This window comes from Battus philenor, unplaced genomic scaffold (assembly GCF_028537555.1).
Source record: "Battus philenor isolate CCGP_79_NKW_IND1 unplaced genomic scaffold, ilBatPhil1.0.hap1 SCAF_19, whole genome shotgun sequence".
Taxonomy (NCBI): Eukaryota; Metazoa; Arthropoda; class Insecta; order Lepidoptera; family Papilionidae; genus Battus; species Battus philenor.
The window spans coordinates 12,774,331-12,786,540 of record NW_027181681.1 but is presented as its reverse complement, the minus strand read 5'-3'; positions in this window follow the sequence as shown (position 1 = coordinate 12,786,540).

Below are 12,210 nucleotides of genomic sequence, written 5' to 3'. Positions count from 1 at the left end.
TAAAATTAAAATAAAGAATAAAAATATTTACCTGATGATAGAGGGTTCTTACTCCAAAGACGATAGAGGAAGCAAGGAGCTCACAAAAACGGATGCCATTTAAATAAGATGTTAAAAACCTTTTGCTGAATAACTAAAGTAACTTTAACTTATGTTACAATGAACTTTAGTTCACAAAGACAAAGGACTGTACTTATTTAACTAAAAACATTGAAGGATCATAAAACACTAGACTACATTTGTTTACGTCAAGTGAAATGTAGAGTCAAGGGTCGGAGCGAGATGAGGATATGTCGCTATTTCATGTAAGCTATTCTTTCGTCAAGTATAATTGTCGTTTCAGCATTCAGACTTTTATTGCAGGATATAGGCCTTCTCCAAGGTATTTAGGTATTAATATATATACACTATAATCGCCACACTTGATAGGTGGGTTGTGCGATCGCAGTGTAGTAATAATTAAAAAAATATTCAAAATTGTATAATAGAGAGATAAGAAGGCGATGTATGAAGGAGAATTAGAACGAAAGAAAGATAGAATGAATTGTGGATAGAATGAATGGAACGATAGATTATGTGAAGAATGAAAGTAGAGAATGAAAATAAAAAAGACTGAAAAAACGAACCTGTCCTTCCCAAAGATAGGGGAACGAGAGAACCACAATAGAGGGGGCCACAAAAAGTGTGGTATTGTAGAACGCAGAAGGCACTGCTGTCTGTCTTCTGGAAACTTATTTCTTACTTGCGGCATTCTTTCGTAATTAATGCGTAAAGTGTGAATTATATAAGATTGTATCAATATAACATTGGAACTTTTAACCGAACTCTTAATATAATTTTAATCTATTTTGTTTTTGAATCTTCTTTGCTTCGCAAGGTGTTATAGTTGTGGAGAAAAAACCGGAAGAAACTCCACAACCATATATGTTTTAATAAAATTTAACGCAGATTTATATACATAGATTTATACACATAGCCTAAATGTAATCAAAATAATCAGACGACATCACTGCTAAAGATTCTTATCATTTAAAAAATTATGTCGTCCTGTGTTTAATTGAAATTTTTGTGTATCTATAGGCAACTAGGTAAAGAACAAAAAATAAATGCTGGCAAAAAATTTAATTATAAAAACTATTAAAAAAAATCGACAAGATAATTTTTAAGTAGTTTGATGATACTAGAATAAAAGTTTTTTATTATAAAATGTTATTAAATCAAATTGTCATTTTATGCCAGATTTCTTAAAATGCCGTGCCAGTTGACGTGTTAAAAGTGCACCATAACATAAAAGGAATCTCGTCGACTATCGTCTATGTCTTGTTATTTAATTCGACCCGGGAGAGTACTTTAGTTGCCAATTACACCAAGTGGAATCCTTTTATGTGATCGCTCATGCCAATCCATAGCGAGGTACAATCGACTGCCAGCTCCATCTATTGACAACTTCTGAAATTACATGTTAACAATTTGTATTGAATTTAGATAGAAAGTGTGATTCGTAAAAATAAAAGCAGCTGATGTTGCCCAGAGACATAATTGAAATGGCAGGTCACATAGGACTCTTTTTTGGACCTTAAGGTTTTGGAAAGATCACGGACCCGTAAGATTTGCGTAGGATATCCACGTACAAGATGGATACACAACCTAGCTAAGGTCACAGACACTGGGTACAAGCTGTTTTAGGTCCAGTAAGAAATCCATAAAGCCTTTGTTCAGTGGTATATGTCACATGTTTAATATGATAGACATCAAATAAGTGTGTTCATTCAGCAACAGAAATAAAATGATTCGAAAGTATTTCTCAAAAGAACAAAAATGGCGACCCGCGAGCATCACTCAAACGAAACCACTCATAAGTAACGCGATATGAAAAATGACGACCGCTGCGGCATAAATTTTCCGCAACGAAAAATAAGGACCCAAATACATTTTAGTTTTGAAAAATCGCAAACAATAAAGGTTTTCCGACGTGCGGCATACGTGGACGGAACTCTAGATAAATGATCCCGAATCTCGCTCAGCATGTTTCTAAAAAATACAACCTTTTTCTCATTTCTTTTTATAAGTATTTCTTTTAGTCTTACAATGCCCTTAGACTTGGAGAGTCCTTCTTGAACCTGTGACTCTGCGGTTGACCATGGCATCCCTGATAATCAGCTGTCCCATATTTGGCGCGCTGAGATTTTTGAACGGATTTCCAGTTTCAATTGCAATAAGGGATAGAACAAAGTAACATCGCATTACTGATGTACAACGAAGAGAGTAGCGGGTCCTTTCTAGAGTACTAAAAAAGGGTCACAAGAGAGACCAAAAACAAAGAAAGAGTCCAAAAACACGTATAAGAATAGACAAGATAAATACTTAAGTCTGTGATGAATGTAAAGAAAATACGAAAGTATAAGTTAAATTATTAAGGAATATTAAAGTAAGAATAAATCAAAATGAACAAACAAATAAAAATAAAGAAATCTGGTGAAAAGGCGACGAAAGTGAGGTAATTAATGAAATGATTAGGAAAAAATGAAATAAATTGTGAAGAATAAAATATGAATTAATACATGACATTGGGAAGGAAAAACAATGACAACGCAAAAAATAAAATCTGTATTTTTTTTGTAAAAGAGTCCCTGTCTATCCAAGACAGGCCAAGTGCGAGAGATCCACAGACAGGAGCAATTTGATAAGTAAATATATCCTAAGACCTGAATGGAACTATTAATCAGGATCTTTGATTCCTCTCTCTTCTTTAGACGACTTCTAAATTCCAAGTGTCATGACTTCATCATTGAATTTTAAATTTATTTTATTTATAACGTTGCTCTTTGTTCATGTGCTATATACAAATGAACGTATAGATTGACTCACAAGTCTACTTCTTAATTTTGGCTGAAATCTTACAATTTTTGCATTTTTATTGTATTGAATACAAAAAAGAACGCGGTACGTATTCGCACTCGAATGAGAACGTATATAGAACAGAACTAAAATGGGTTACTGTCTATTTCTGCTATAACATAACATACAAGCCTTGTTTAATTCTTCACTCATATAGTTACAGATGCAACCATAGTAATAATAGAAATTCAAGATGGATAGTGTTAAACATGGGATCTTCTAAGTTGTATGTAGCAAGTAAGAAAAAGGACCACTATTTAGCCACTTCCGCACATGCAGTAACAGTCGTGCCAAACACAGAGTCACTAATCGGTGTAACATAACTCCTGAAGATGCCCCGTGGAGGGGTGAAACACGTGTTGAGTGATTTAACGGTGGCAGTTGTGTAGTTCGCATTGTTTGCCGCATTCACATTTATCAGCGGGCTGGCGGGCGGTGCACTTTGTTGCACGACTACCACTGCATGTGCGAAAGTGGCTAAATATTGGTCCTTTTCTTACTTAGGATGGACTTTCGCAAAATAACGCCTGATTCTATTAAATATTTTATGTAGCAAGTTGGAGTCGTCAATAAATGCAAGTTGTTTGTAATGTAAATCCTATAAGAAGCTACCACCGACTCGGAAGGCAGTTCAGCTATGAAGTGTCAAGAAACTCGACAGTTGCTCTTTACAAATATAGTTTTATAAAGAGTCCACAACAATTATTAGCTTCTTGAGTGAGCATCGACAACATTTAGTTCCACATATTAACATCAGTATAGTATTCTTCGAAAGAATAAAACACTTTTTTTAAGAGTTTTTTAAAAGTTGACATACCCAAGAGTCGAACTAAACGGTTTGACAGTTCGTTTTTGGTGAGAGTCGCCAAGATTTGGAGCGATCTGTCTGGGGTCTATTTTTTCTGATGAGTTGAACTCTGGAGCCTTTAAGAGTAGAGTGAACAGGTTTCTTTTGGAAAGGCGTGTGACACATTCGTCTTAATCTACATTTTCCATCAGGTGAAATGGAAGACAAACGCCTATTCCATTACTACTATACAAAATAAGAAAAATAGACCTTTATCTCTTTCAATGCTTAGATCGTATTTTCGTTTCAAATATTATAAAAGCCTATACAAAATTTAATCTCAATTTTTGTATAACGAATAAAAAAAACGTTGCAAACAATACGCTATAACGAGGAGGTCTGTTTATTTTTTTACGAAACCGCTTTGTGACGCGAACTCGGGCCCAAAAACTAATTATTCAGATTGTACACCCACAATTCGTTACATTTCAACATAGGCTGTTGAATTATAGCTATTGAAGATTTTACTTTTTCTATTTCCATTAAATTAGAAGCGCTGAAAAGATTTCTAGAGGTAATTACGAAGGTAGATGAGCATGGATAGGCAGGGTGTACCAAGGACATGGTTTGAATCTTCAGAGGAGGCAGCTATACATTCCAATGGACGAAGATGTTATAAGATAGACACATAATAAGATATGATAAATCATAAATGATTATTGCGGATAGATAAATAAAAACTAAGTGGTTATAACTGTTTTGTTGGCGGGTATAGATGACGATACAGAAGGGATACGGAGCCAAATATTAATATTAATATTAATGCGAAACACAACTACCACCGTTAATCTACTCTACACGTGTTTCACCCCTCCACGGGGCATCCTCAGATGTTAGACCGACCAGTGCCACACATAGTCTCTTCTTTGTCACTCATTGTTTACCGCACGCGCATTTATTAGCGGGCGGGCGGGCGGTGCACTTTATTGCACGACTACTGCTACATAGCAGAAGTAGTATATTAGTCCTTTTCTTACTTAGGATGGACTTCCGCAAAGTAAAGCCTGAGACCAATCGAGCGGTGGTGGACTGATATTTGCGATCGTAGGTCGCGGGTTCTATTCCCGTGATGGTATGTAATTCATATTTAATGGAATCAGGCGATACCTTGCGGAAGTCAATGTTTCCCCTCTCTATTATTACAAGTTTGCTAGGAAACTCGGTCGGGGTTCTCGTCTGTTACGTGAAATCGCAAATATAACTCACGCGTAAGAGAGGGTATAATAAAAATAGCCCACGTCATCGGTCACGTAACTTTGAGTAGTAGTGGGGGAGAAGGTGGCCTATAAATAACAAGCGGCAACGGACTGAGCTCACTCTGAATTTGACAATAATCGGTATGACATAACTTCTGAAGATGCTCCGTGGAGGGGTGAAACACGTGTTGAGTATTTTTGCGGTGGCGGTTGTGTGATTCGCATTGTTTGCCGCATACGCCTTTAACAGCGGGCTGGCGGGCGGTGCACTTTGTTGCACGACTACCACTGCATGTGCGAAGCTATATATTGGTCCTTTTCTTACTCTTATAATTCACACTTTGTGAATTAATAATATAGGGTTGACACTCTCACAAAAAGTTTAACAAAGGATGAGCAATAGCGTCTTCTTTGTACCAAAATATACTGCGATTGCTAACTCATCTGCCAAGCGTGGCCATTATGATATGTGCCCCTATAGATATATTTGGGAGACGCTTTGCAGTGAGTGTTTATGGGATGATAAGGAACCCTTTTCAAAAATAATTATTTCCGCAATAATATATAACTCAATGATAACATCTTAAGAAAAAGAGTTTTCAAATTTCGAATACATATTATAATTATTAATTTTTTAATATCTGTCTCTACAATTTTTTACTGTCAGACGTTGTTCCACTGTCTCATTCCAATTTTGTACAAGTGATTGAAAATAGGTGTAAAAGGTTTAATATATCATCCTGATAAATAAGCCATGTAATTACTTATTTAAAACTTTTTACACTTATAACAAACTTTCACCATTTTTAAACAGAATAAAACGTAGACATTTTCTATCAATCATCTTTGAGTGGCGTAGATAAAGAATTTAAAATGCTTTAACAATAGATATTCAAATATTTACGCGTAATTTAATAAATAAATATTTAATTTTTAATTATATTGCTTTCATTGTATTTAAGAGTTCATACAATACGATATAATATAAAACTATATTGGTAAAAAGCATCTGTTTAATTTCTCTCCGGCTCTTAGCTGAACTGCCTTCCGACGGTAGCTTCCTGTAGGGACAACAATGCCGACATTTTATGTTCTAAAGTGCTTGTAATAGCCTATTCAAAAAAGGAATATTTTGATTTTTATTTGATTAAACTATAGTTAAAAGTTAAAAATAGATACTAGTAGTACTACCCTCAGAATTAAAGATAAGAACGCTAGGAGAAATAAGATGCTAAAAATAATTTATCAACAAATATTTTTGTGGCTTTCAACCGGCAAAAGCTTCGGATTTCGACGCGACTTCGCACGTATAGCGGCCAATTATATCGTCCTAAAACAACAACCGCTTTATACGGAACACGTTACGTATGCAATAACTCTCTCTGTCGTAAAATCTCAGGCAATTATACAAATTAATTATAGATACGAAAGCTTACAGGATTACATAGATTCACTGTGTAGATATCTAGTCTATTGAATTGTATAGAGTAGAGCCGGTTACTATATATATACAAGGTGTACAGATGACCTTGTAAAGGTTAAATATACACACACATATATATATATATATATATATATATATATATATATATACTAGCTGATCCCGCAAACGTTGTTTTGCAAAAAAAATTAAAGTTTTTAAATAACAAATGTAAGATAAGGGTTGATCGTAGAAGAGTGAAAATTTAGATTTGTATATATTTTTGTATGCTGTATCATAATAAAATAAAAACCAAAAAAATTTTCTAAAAAATTAAAAATCAAATTTAGGGGTGGACCACCCTTATCACTTAGGGGTATAGAAAAAAGGTAGTAGCCGATTCTCAGACATACTGAATACGCATGTAAAATTTGGTAAAAATCAGTCAAGCCGTTTCGGAGGAGTTCAAGTTCGAACACCGTGACACGAGAATTTTATATGTTAGATATAAATGACGACATTGTTGTCCCTACAGGAAGCTACCGTTGGAAGGCAGTTCAGCTAAGAGCCTACGAAATACTCAACAGTTGCTCTTTACAAATAAAGTTTTATATTATATCATATCGTATCAACCCTTAAATACACTGAAAGTAATATAATTAAATATCAACTATTTATTTATTCAATTACGCGTAAATATTTATAAATCTATTGTTATAGCCTTTTACATTTTTTTATCTACGCCACTCAAAGATGGTTGGTAGAAAATGTCCACGCCTTTTATTCTGTTTAAAAATCGTGAAAGTTTGTTATAAGTGTAAAAAGTTTTAAAAAAGTAATTACATTGCTTATTTGTGAAGATGATTTTTAAAGCTTTTTAAAGCTTTTTCACCTATTATCAATCATCCTGTATAAAGTTGGAATGAGGCAATGGAACAACGTCTGAGAGTAAAAAAATTGTAGAGACAGATATTAAAAAAAATAATTATAAAATGTATTCGAAATTAGAACGGTAAACAATGAGTTACAAAGAGGAGACTCAATGTTTGGCACTGGTCGGTCTTACATCTGAGGACCCCCCGTGGAGGGGTGAAACACGTGTAGAGTAGATTTACGTTGGTAGTTGTGTTTCGCATTGTTTATCGCACGCGCATTTACGAGCTGGCGGGCGGTACACTTCATTGCACGACTACTGCTGCATAGCGGAAGTAGCTATATATTAGTCCTTTTCTTACTAATGCTTCGACAGATCTGAAATTAACTATGGATGTGATATTACTCTGTTATTCCATTGACTCCAACTATTTGCAAAATTACTTTCCTCATTGAAGTTAATCATTTAGAATGAGGATAAAGGCCTGTTTTGATAAGTTTCTAGAATACTATGTTACGTTATCTAGGATAGGGGTATCTGTGCAATTGGTTGGGCTCTTTCGACTACTAATTTTAAGATGGATGTAATGTTAATAAAATATCAATATGGTATCAGGTTATTTGATATGACCTGAGATTTAGCGTTGATTATGGTAGTAACAGTCTTCCTTGTCCAAATGTTATGGACGTCTAGTTCCACTCTCCTTTTGCATTCTTTCTTGAGAAAAGCATTTATATCGTTACGTGGGTCCAGCGAAATAAATATTTATCCTAGATAGGAAAGAATAAAAGATATTGAGATGAATGAAAGTGAGTGTAGAATAAAGATAAAACCCTGAAAAAATTATTTGTAAATAAAGTCCCTGTACCAAACAAAATAGGGGTACGAGAGGCTTCCAATAGCGGGGGCCATAAAAAAAATATAAATATCTCGAGTGATCACACGTCCGCTGATACTATGATGATAATGAAATCATTGGATAGCGTTTATTTAGTCTTCACTTTGTTGTTGTCAATAAAAACCCATATAAGTGAACAAACACTAATGTTCTATTTGTTAATCCGTTCAAAGCCCTATACGGGACAGATTACTAAACATCGTACAAGGCGTAATTATTTTTTGCATATCACTAATTTTCAAAAAAAAAAAAAAAAAACAATTGAAATGTTACTAATTAAAAAAATAACTACAGTAATACCCCGCTTTACGCGACCCCGTTATACGCGGTTTCACTGTAACGCGAATTGCAAATTTCGCGATTCTGAATTACGCGAAAGAGTGCATATAAATATAATGTAGTCATCAACTTCTCTATGGTGTCTTGACCATCTGTCAAACAATTAAAAACAGTGTTGGATGTTATGAACGTATTTTACAAGAACGTAAACAAAACGTTACCCAAAAGACAATAGATGTATTTTTCCGTAAAAAATAAGAGTATGTGTTGCATAAAGTGTTCCTAGAATTAAATTGATTGATTAAAATGATTTGTATTTTTTTGTAATAATTTTTGACTATATTTAATCATAAACCTCGTTATACGCGAATTTCAGTTAACGCGATTTTTTTGGAACGTATCCCTCGCGTAAAGCGGGGTATTACTGTATTTTCTTCTTTTTATAATGTACACGAGTACATTGTAAGAAGAATTGAAGAATGATAGAAGAATCCAATTTGATAGAAAATACAAGGTTTTTTATATGAAACCGAGTCCTGGGTGATGCGGATTCTAGATCGAGGGGAAATTGACGCTTTGAAGATGTGGTGTTCAAGACGGATGCGTACCTCAAAGAACTCAACATAAAAGAGAGATCCTCAAGTTTTTTGGACATATCACACGTTATGAGGACCCAAGAAAACGTTTGTTGGTGCAAGAAGAGTTATCTTTTAAAAAAACAATTTTATCTTTTAAAAACAATTTCGTTTGAAATTATTGAGTACATACAATGCAATTTAAACCATAATATAAATATATAAACAAACATAATATAAATATATAAACCATAGTCTTTGATCCCTCTTTAGTAATGTTTTTATTCTTATTTGTTTTTTCATTTTTTGACTATAAATCCTTATATGTTCTCAGTGAGATAGTTATAAGGTAACAACTGTAACTAATTTTATACTTCTAAGCTTCTAAGTCTGTACTTTCTTACTGTCTATCTACAATAAAGTAAATAAATAAGTAAATAGGAAGTGGAAGGCAAGCGATCTGGTGGACGCTCTCCAAAGAGACAGACAGATATCATCAAAACTGTCACTGATAATTCAGTAAATGAATGCATCTGACAAACATCGAGCTGCATGGGGAGGTATAGCGAGGGTAGCGGGGCATCGGAACCGGTGCATGACCACGACCACACAGACAAGAGCTCATAAATGAGAAGAAGTATCAACTTGAACTTACTCACAATGATGTCATTCAACTTAAAGCTATGATAAGAGCCCACGACAAATTTAGGCGTGTTTTTAAAAAAAAAAAAACTTTCTAAACTAAGAATATGTTTTTATTTTTTTACTTCCATACAATTTTAAATTTTATATAATTTTTTATCATCTGTTCATGCGGTATAAATACTGCCAGAAGATGTCACATCGCATATAATGAAAAAAAAAATTATGTAACATATTTTAGAAATACCACTTTATATAGCAATAATTGATTTAAATACATTTAAAAGTTTTTAAGTTTTGTACAGATAAGTTATGTTTTACCTCCTTTAAAACTTTTATAACTGTTAATTTTAATATACACCCTGTATTAAAATATATTCTACAGAGCGTCTCTTGAGAAATCCTTCACAAATGTTCGACTTAATAAGGGTTAAGCCCCGACATAGATCTAATATTGTTAATATAATCCCTTATTAATAAGGTCGTGTTTCATAATTATATGAAAACTATTAAATATCAAATAATTGGTTGGTAATTTAAATGTGAATTTCGATTACTATGTGTACATTTAATCATATATATATATAGTCAAATCTAACAGTCAATAGTTGATTTATGTACTGATATACAATAATCAAATCTAAGACTAATATATAAAGCTAGCTATATATAAACTATAGCTGTTTTATATGTATATATATGCATATACACAGTTTTTTTTCGTCAACTGTTTTTTTACTGGTACCTGTTTTTGGAGACTTTTCGTACTTTCTTTGCCTCGGGTACACAGGGACAATTTTTACATAATCAATTTGTTTTCATCAAATTGTTGGTTTTTTTTTTATTTATTTATCTTTTATTGCTCACCAATAAAAAGTCTTCCAATCCTTTCCTTCATCGCTTCACTTTCGTCGCTTTACCAACCAAAATACTACATTTTTTATTTCTATTTATTTTTATTTCTTTGTATGTTGTATCTTTACATTTAAATTGATTTATAATTTAATTTTTACTTACCTATTTTCTTCACATTTATCACAGATATAAGTATTCAGTTTAAATAATCTTATACACTTGTTCCTTTAAATGATCTCTCCTATTACCTTCCTACAGTACTCTACACTCGTCTACTGACAGAATGTGGTTTATAAAAAGCAAACTAATTACATATTTAAAGGAATCAGGCGTTACCTTGCGGATCTCCAAACAAGTTTAAACGTTCACTCCTTTAAATAATTTAACATCTATCAACCAATCATTCTGTATAATAGTAATATAAATTTAAAAAAAGCCAGCTATGGTAGGTAATGTATTTATAAAAATGATATAATAAATTTCAAAACAATTAGAACTAAAAACTGTTTTTAATGTGGATAGATAAAATTATTAATACCTTGTGACCAGTGCGTGTTGCCAGAAATGACTGTAGAATATAAATGCTAATATTAAAAAGAATATATATATATATATATATATATATATATATATATATATATATATATATATATATATATATATGATAAATATGTAGAAAAACAATTATTCGTCGAAGAAATATTTCTTCAAAGAACTTCAAATCGAAGCGATAAATTCGAAATACGAAATAGATCATTCACAAGAAGTAATCCTAAACGGTATGTAAGAATAAAAAGATTGCGTAAAGCTCTCTTATATATATTTTTAATCAAACAAAGAGCCGACACTACAGTTCGTCTCGCTTCTATTGTTTAAAAGGAGTTTTTGAAATATATAAATACGAACCTTTATTATGTAAATGTAGTTTTAATATTATCATAGCTTTACATTCGTTTGAAGAAAAATATTAAAAAAAAATTTTGAGGGTCGAAATTAATTCATCTTAAGTTCTTTGAGGTCCTTATTGTCAAGTTTATAATCACTCAAGGAGCCCTAAAGAGGGCTATTCATAGGCGAAAAAAAGTAATAGAGATCCGACGACCAGCCAGATAGAAGCCAACTTAATTTTGTTGTTGTGTATTTTTATAAAAACGATTCAAATGTAATTTTTTAAGTACCATTTTCATAAGTAATGTAATTAGAATAAAAAAATAAGAAACCAAAAATATTACGCACCCGCGCGAGATCGGCTCTATGGAAGGAATTCTCTCCATCAGTGCCGGGTCTTGTGTTTTTTGGCACGTGGCGGACCCTTTCTCGTACTTATAAAAATATAAAAAAATATAATTGGTGACTTACAACCAATAGTTTGCCAATGGAGTAAGAAAGTTCAAGCAGTGCAGACATATAAGCATTTTATTTCACACGATGCCGGCGTCTTACTGACTCATAAAATTTAATTAGAAGGCATCTCGCGCCGGCGCGAGACTGACTTCTTACCGTGCATATCGCGTATCGCACCGGTGTTAGACCGGCAGCTAAGTTTTACGATTCGTTCAGCGACGGATTGTGAGAAATTTGGAAGGTACGACGGCATCGGTGACGCAGTTGTTTTTTCCGAACGCCGTCTCATCCCACCGCGTGCTTTTCTAGTTAGAACTGGACAGGGTTCTGAGTCAGATGTTCACGGGGCACGGGGAATCTCTCGAGTAGGTTTAAACTCAAG